This window comes from Leptonychotes weddellii, unplaced genomic scaffold, assembly GCF_054177405.1.
Source record: "Leptonychotes weddellii isolate Sample4059 unplaced genomic scaffold, ASM5417740v2 HiC_scaffold_12255, whole genome shotgun sequence".
NCBI lineage: Eukaryota > Metazoa > Chordata > Mammalia > Carnivora > Phocidae > Leptonychotes > Leptonychotes weddellii.
The window spans coordinates 1-6,340 of NW_027701119.1; the positions used below are offsets into that span (position 1 = coordinate 1).

The 6,340-nt window shown below is 53.7% G+C and overlaps 1 long non-coding RNA gene across 1 annotated transcript; it reads right to left on the minus strand.

Annotated features, from left to right (window-relative positions):
• Positions 1 to 2,219: 2,219 nt before the first annotated feature.
• On the minus strand, positions 2,220 to 6,313 carry LOC145718217 (uncharacterized). Its single transcript, XR_014141659.1, has 2 exons — positions 4,370 to 6,313; positions 2,220 to 2,674 (listed from the first exon to the last, which is right to left on the minus strand). It is a non-coding gene; the product is annotated as an uncharacterized LOC145718217 (long non-coding RNA).
• Between the last annotated feature and the right edge of the window lie 27 nt (positions 6,314 to 6,340).

Consider the following 6,340-nt stretch of genomic DNA (forward strand, 5'->3'; position numbering starts at 1 on the left):
CAGAACCTGGTGAGTTTCATTATGAAGAACTAAGTGAGAAGCACTAGAATCTGGCTAGTGGAGAGGAGCCAAGTTGAGAAATGCACAGTAGCCCTCTGTCACCCACCAGAAACTATGAGCTAGCTTGGGGTGGTCCCCTGCCCTTCGTCTATGGGGAGAATTTCTCATTTGCTACAATAACATAGACACTGATATATTCAGTGAATGTTTAGGGTCCCTGATACAAATGTAAAACCTCAGAATAGTTTCCAACAGAAGGCCAGGGAAAGGACAACTATCCCTCACCCAGGGAATCAGGAAAATTGGAGTTGGTGAATTAAAATCCAGTGTCTCTTGTGGAAAGGTTCCTTGAGTGCAGATGCCATGTGCTATACACAAAATAATGTTGTATTAGAGCTGCTGCTGCTGCCGGGATTAACGGGTCAGTATGGGATAGTGATGAGTTTCACAAAGTATGCACTTGTCCAGTTAGGGACTAGGTCTGACATCTGGTCAGTGCAACGATCTTGTACATTTTGGGAGAAGGGAGGTGTGACAGGCACAGGAGAAGGAACATGGCTTTGGTTGTGGGAGATTTGTGGGAAGAAAGCAACTGAGATCCCAATCCCAAGTCTGGGAGAGGCACAGAGTAAAGGAGGAGTGTGGGTCAGAGGGACACCGTAGACTGAGCGCCTCTGTGGTCAACAGGAAGCAGCTCACTGGGTGCGGAGACTGCATGACTGGAAGGGAGATGCTGGTGTCCCCAGTGAGGAGGCAGACATGTCCTCGGGCAGCAGGGGGAAGAGTGGTGTTGACATAATGTGGAGAAGGCAGAGCTGTGTGGTGGGGACACATTAGGGTCCAAGCTGAGGAGGTTCATGAAGGATCCGTGAGGTTGGGATAATTAGTAACACCTAGGAGGGAGCGCAGAAGGGCAAGCAGCAGCACATGTATGGAGTTAGACCCTGGGCAGGTGAATAGCGGGAGCCCCTACATGCTGGTAGGCATCCTGCTCCAGGCCCCCTTGCCCTCTCTCTGTGGGGACGGTCTCTCCCTTGTGGCCCCCACCATTTCAGAGCCAAGATCCTAACAGGAATGTAAGGGTTAAAAGAGCTACCTGAAACCTGTCTGGGATGTGAAGGGCAGAGCAAGAAGTAGAGGTGAGCAAGAAGTGGAGGTGACAGGGAGCAGTGCAGGTTGGTAGCATGTGTCAGGACGCCCAGCTGCCTCTCCCTACCACCCCTCGGTCACTAAGGACCAGTTAGAAGCTTGGGACATAAGGGATGCAGGTGGCTCTGAGAGACACAAGTAGCTCTGAGGAGCCTGCCACGTGCCACGTATTGCTTGGGGATTTCACAGTGAACATGACAGGCGTGGTCCCTGGCCTGCAGGAGCCTACACTCCATGGGCGAAACAGACAACAGGCAAAGGAAGAAAGCTACTTTGGGATAAGTGCTCTACAGGAATGAGCAGGCTGACGTGCTGGACAAGGACCGTGGGGCACGCAGGAAGCAGGCACGGCCTCTCCAAGGGAAAATTCACAGTACTGTACAATCACCACTTCTACCCAGTTCCAAAACATTTTCACCCCCAAAAAGGAAACCCTGTACCAATTAGGAAGTTACTCCTCATTCTCTTTCGATTTGCATTTTCTGTGAATTCTAGAAAGGGTATCTATCCTACAACACATGACTTGCCGGCCTTCCCTCACTGAGCAGGTTTCAAGGCTGTATTACTACTTCGTTCCTTTTCATGTCTGAATGATCCATTCCAGGGACAGACTTTATACATGTCTTCAGTGAAACACTGTGGCTGCATACATTTAAAGACGGCCCACAGCCACTGCCGCCTTTTATGGCTGCCTTTTATGCTTAATTGAAAGCTTCCATTATAGGGTGCTCAGTAACTTTTCTTTATTTTTAAAATCTTACTTATCTAAGTAATCTCGACACCCGACATGGGGCTCGAACTGACAACCTCAAGATCGAGAGTCCCATGCTCTTCTGACTGAGCCAGCCAGGCATGCCTGCTCTGTAACCTTTAAGTCGGCTCTTGTGTCACCTGGGTTCCTCAGTTGCTTAAGCGAGTGCCTTCGGCTCAGTTCATGATCCCAGGGTCCTGGGATCGAGCCCCGCATTGGGCTCCCTGCTCAGCAGGGAGCCTGCTTCTCCCTCTCCCTCTATCTGCTACACCGCCGCTTCTGCTCTCTCTCTCTCTGTCAAATAAATAAATTAAAAATCTTAAAAAAAAAAAGTCAGCTCTTTATTTAATCCAAATTCTATAGGAAAATATGACATGTTCACACTGTGTATGTTGGCTAACTTCTGTTGATGAAGTGGAAAATTGTCTAAGAGGTGTATTTGCTGTAATGTTTTCTACAGATGAAACAATCGGTATGTCAGTATAAATCTTAGCATTTACTTCTTTTTAGTCCCTGGGAACATCACGGCTCTCTAGTGTGGGGTTCCTGAGGCTTTGGGGTTGAATGTGAAGGGGGGCAGGACTCACCGTGTGCCCAGTTCCGCTCCTGCTGCCCACCCTGGTTTCGGGCTGTTCAGATCCCTAGTACTGTAAACTCCTCAGAATCAGACTTGTGTGTGTCCCCCGAGGTTCCGTTAGTAAGTCAAAAAAATGAACCCCTTCCTTACTAGAATTCTTGCAGATGGATTTCTGGGACAGAATATATTATGCTGGCCTGAAAAAAATGGAAGGCTTGAGTTACTGTGGTATTTTTAGGACTACTAGGGTCATCTCTGGGTGGTGGGGCTGGAGCTTTATCTATAATGTGCATAGGAAACATTTTTTTTCTATAATGTGCATACAACTACTTTAGAATGAAGCAAGTCTTTTTTTAAATAAACAGCTATTATGCCAGCAATCTGCTGAAAGGAGCTTCTCGCCACCCAGAGGCCACTGGCGCTGGCTCAGATGCACCTGGGGGGCGTGTTCAGGCACATCCCCAGAACTTCAGATACAGTGGGTGCAGGTGGGGCCCAGGAATATGCGTTTGTGACAGGTTACCAGCGCGGCTGGCCTGTGACCCCACTCAGACCCTGCTCTGTGGCAGCCGCCCTCCACCAGAGGCCGTTTTCTCCTCAGCCTGGCTGATGGCGCAGGCCCCCAGGAACCTTTCCCAGAAGAGGGGTCTTCGAGACCAGGAGACTGTGTGTTGGGCAGCTGGGGCCCAGGTGAGCTGTGCTTGATGCCTGTTGTCTCCCGAGGTTCCCATTTCACTCTTCCCAAGCCCCTTCTTACCAGGGCTGTTAGAAAGATCATGAGGTCTATCCACTGGCCGTCCCTTGCATTGCTGTCTGTCCATCTGGCGTCTCCACATGGCTCTGTGCTCACCCTGGTGCTTCCCTCGGAGGCCTGACCTCCCCGGTGCTTCCCTCGGAGGCCTGACCTCCCTGCCTTGCTTTGCCCGCATCTGGTGCCAGTGGTCCTGTCTCTGCCCCATGCCAGGCTGGAGCAGTGCTACTTTATAGGCAGCAGCAGCCCCGGTGTTGTTACAGGGACCAGTCACGTGCGAGGACAGAGCCATATCCCTCTGTCAGGAAGGACAGACACTCTATGGCCCTACAGAGAGGGCCCTCTACAGGGGCGTCACTCAGAAGAATGACAAAGATCACTCTCTTGACAAAGATCACTCTCTGCGTAAGGATGCCCATTCCCTCAGGGCCAGACTGTCTGTGTTCCTTTGTTCAGAGAGAGACGCAGACCGGAAGACCCGAGAAAGGAGGAGACAGACAGAGGCAGTGGAGACTGTTGGGTGGAGGGAGGGAGATAAAGCCGAAGAGTCTGAGAGCAGGCACGACACACAGAGACTGCAAGAAAGGGAAAGCAAGGGCGCCTGGGTGGCTCAGTTGGTTAAGCGACTTCCTTCGGCTCAGGTCATGATCCTGGAGTCCCCGGATCGAGTCCCGCATCGGGCTCCCTGCTCGGCAGGGAGTCTGCTTCTCCCTCTGACCCTCCTCCCTCTCATGCTCTCTGTCTCTCATTCTCTCTGTCTCAAATAAATAAATAAAATCTTTAAAAAAAAAAAGAAAGGGAAAGCAAGACACCAGAGGGCTCAGGACAGGGTGGACAGCACGTGTGACAGCACGCGGGAACAAGGGAGGGGCGAGATATGGAAAGCAGTAGGGACAGAGTGTGGCAGGTAGAGCATGGCACTGGGGCACAGCCCGCAGCGAGGGAGACACGGCCTGTGGGAAGAGCAGGGCGACACGAACGCACATGTGCTCACGCACACAGCAGAGACCGACCTGAGGGGCAGCGGGCACTCGAACGGCCCAGGCCTTTGGGGGGCAGCGGGCCCGTTCAGAGCATCAGACCATTAGAGCACTCCCTCAGGGATTCCCCCACCGCGGACACAGGCGAGCATCATGCTTACTGTGAATCGGCTCTCAGGACAAATGAGTGGGATTCAGGATAAAGAGAAACAAAGGGGCAGCTTTGGTAAATATTCCACAGCCCCTTCTCCGTCAGAGAGGATGCCCTTCCCACTACGCCGAGCGTGTGTGTTTTAGGAAAGAAGCCCACAGTGGAGTAGCTTCCCAGGGATGACAGCACACAGTTGTGGCAGAGCCTGACAAACGGCACGTAACTTCCTGAGCTGCTAACCCGGCCGTGTGGTGTGCAGGCCCCTGTGGTCTTATCGTGTGTCCCCTGGCCCTGGGCAGCAGGTGTGCACTGGGGCGACGAGGAGACCGAGACGCTCCTGGCCATCCTGTGGGATGCTCAACATCATGAGAAACTCCAGACTCGTGAGCACAGCCAGACCTACAGGGCGGTGGCAGGACGACTCCGGGAGCAGGGCTTTCTGCGGACCCCAGAGCAGTGTCGCACCGAGTTCACCAGCCTGCCATCGAGGTACCACAAGGGGAGGGCAGGCTGTGTGCCTGAGCCTTGTGTCCTTTATGAGGCCCTGTCAAGCTCCTGGGCCTCTGCACCCACGGTGGCAAGCCGTGCTGTTCCTGGCCAAGAAGGAAGGGCTGCAGAGCCCGGAGAGCTGAGTCAGCAGAACGGGGAGCCCACAGAGGTCGGAGAAGGGGCCCGGGCGGATGGTGCAGCCGGGGATGAGCAGGACTTCCGGGATTCTGGCCGGGAAGGTAGGAGACGTGACCCGCCAGTCTTGTTCCCACACACAGTTGGTGGAGCTCTTGGCTCTGACAGCCAAGGGACAGGGACATCCCCCCAGTGGCCATCAGCCCAGCCATCAAGAGGGAGCTGCCTCTGCCGCTGGCGTGCTCACTGTCCTGATGGACGGCCTGGCACGGGCCCGGGAGGCCGGCTCTCGGTGTGGAGGCTTTCCCCTTGACCTTCAGAGCCCAGGTCCGCATCCGCCAGCCTCTTTCACGGAGTACGTGGCATTTTTCCTGTGCAGCTCCCTTCCTCGGCTTCCTCAGACTGCCACAGGCTCCAGCCCAGACTCTCTCCCCTGCCCTCCTGCTCCAGCACCACCCTCCTTTCCTGGCCTGAGCGTGTGCTGGCCACGTCGTGGTAACACGCTTTCCTCTCATTTCAGCCAAGCTCAGGGCAGCCTGTTGTTACTCAGCTGCCGGCGGCAAGGCCATCAAGAGTTGAGGTGAAGCCTGGAGACAGACTGGCAGATAACACAGAGCTGGCCTCTCGGCCTCAGACGTGTCACTGTCTGAACATCCAAAAAGAGACAGTATGGGGCGCCTGGGTGGCTGAGTCAGTTAAGCGTCTGCCTTAGGCTCAGGTTGTGATCCCTGGGTCCTGGGATCCAGCCCCGTGTCAGGATCCCTGCTCAGTGGGTAGCCTGCTTCTCCCTCTCCCTCTGCCTGCTGCTCTGCCTACTTGTGCGCACACTCTCTCGGGGTCAAATAAATAAATAAAATCTATTTTAAAAAAAGAGAGATGGTATAGGACAGTAGGTGGAATCTAGGGGCTATTTTCCCTTGACCACAGGGTTTGGAGCTTGAAAGTACTACAGCTGGAGAATGAAACTAGGCTAGTACTTAGCAGAAAGCTGAATCCCGTGAGGAATTCCATTTAAGGGGTGTGTGGGTGGCTTAGGTGGTTAAGCATCTGCCTTTGGCTCAGGTCATGATCCCGGGGTCCTGGGATTGAGCTCCCTGCTTAGTGGGGAACCTGTTTCTCCCTATCCCTTCCTGGTGCACACACTTGCTTTCCCTCTTTCTCCAATAAATAAGTAAGATCTTTTTAAAAAAAGAAAGAGGGAGGGCGCCTGGGTGGCTCAGTTGGTTAAGCAACTGCCTTCGGCTCAGGTCATGATCCTGGAGTCCCGGGATCGAGTCCCACATCGGGCTCCCTGCTTAGCAGGGAGTCTGCTTCTCCCTCGGACCCTCCCCCCTCTTGTGCTCTCTCTCTCTCTCTC